Source organism: Propithecus coquereli, unplaced genomic scaffold (assembly GCF_000956105.1).
Source record: "Propithecus coquereli isolate 6110/MARCELLA unplaced genomic scaffold, Pcoq_1.0 Scaffold156, whole genome shotgun sequence".
In the NCBI taxonomy this organism is placed as follows: domain Eukaryota; kingdom Metazoa; phylum Chordata; class Mammalia; order Primates; family Indriidae; genus Propithecus; species Propithecus coquereli.
Genome location: NW_012140080.1, coordinates 288,864 through 290,296, shown reverse-complemented (window position 1 = coordinate 290,296; position 1,433 = coordinate 288,864). Strand labels below are relative to the sequence as shown.

The following is a 1,433-nucleotide window of genomic DNA, read 5'->3' as shown; positions in this document are numbered from 1 at the left end:
TCAGGAGTTCAAGACCAGCCTGAGCAAGAGCGAGACCCCGTCTCTACTAAAAATAGAAAGAAATTATTTGGACAACTAAAAATCTATATAGAAAAAATTATCCAGGCATGGTGGCACATGTGTGTAGTCCCAGCTACTCAGGAGGCTGAGGCAGTAGGATTGCTCGAGCCTAGGAGTTTGAGGTTGCTGTGAGCTAGGCTGACGCCACGGCACTCTACTCCAGGCAACAGAGCGAGACTCTGTCTCAAAAAAAAAAAAAAAAACCATATAGGAATAGAGGCCAGAATATACCATTAACAAAATCTTTACCCACTCACACCTTTGACAAATTCGTACAGGAACCAAGGCACATAAGTAAACGAGTCTTATCCAACTACTTCCATACTTAACCAGTGAAACACTTTTATTCCTTCCACTGTCGTGAAAAATGTTTTGTTACATATTTCCTTTTAAGATTTCAACTCAAACTACTACAAAAACAATTGTAATAATTATCTCCTGAAGGAAACTGGACCACTACCCTACCTATTTCCAAAGGTTTTAAAATTATGATGAAATGAAAGAGCATATGGGGTGGAGGGTGGGATTTGGGTCCAGGTACTGAGGCAAGGGTGCTATTGCATATCCACCATTACAGTTATCATGCTATATTTTGTTTTTCCCATCAGCCTATGTTTTAGGCAATAACATTATAATCTGTTAGCAAATCATAAAATTTTTTTTACTTACAAAATCCCTTTTAAAAATCTATAAATAGAAGTTAGTTGATGAAACTCCTACTACTCAAAAATTTGAATCAGGTTACATCTAGTGATTTTTTAAAATCTATTACTATTACTTAAATTATTTGAACTACATGAGACTAGAGTTTATAATTACCAAACATACCAATAATTCCTGAGTTTTTCCACAAAAATGAATATCCATTGAATTTTCCTTTGTTATTTAACCTTGACTCTATAACTGAATAAAATTGGTACAAAGGCAATTAAATATTCAAGGAAGAAATGGGAACATTCTGTGTTGGTGTGTTTATAATAACAAAACTCACATGCGTTACATGCAAAGCCAGGCGCAGCACTGTGCTGATCAGCAAAGTGCTTGCATCTGCAGCGAATGGGCTGAGTGCCATTCAAAGGGACATACAGGTAAGCCCTGCACTGGCAGCCAGTCACCCGGCAAGGCAGATCAATGGGGCGCTGCTCAGGAATCGTTTCAAAGTCAGTTTTATGTTGTTTATACCTTTAAAAAAAGACAGACACATAAACACAATGTAGGTATTACCAAAAATTATAATTTCTATCTACTCAGCTCAAAGCAAATATGATTATTTTTTATTGTTTTGTTGTTCTTGTTAGTAAAGTGAAAATAAACCCCCCTACGTGCAGTATTTCTGTCAGCTATGTTGCTTTGGTTAGAGGAAATCTTTACTC

At 36.6% G+C, this 1,433-nt stretch overlaps 1 protein-coding gene across 1 annotated transcript in view; it reads right to left on the bottom strand.

Moving 5' to 3' along the window:
* The window catches only part of FAM221A (family with sequence similarity 221, member A), a 33,030-nt gene that overhangs the window by 25,672 nt on the left and 5,925 nt on the right, over nucleotides 1–1,433 (bottom strand). The window lies entirely within an intron of this gene.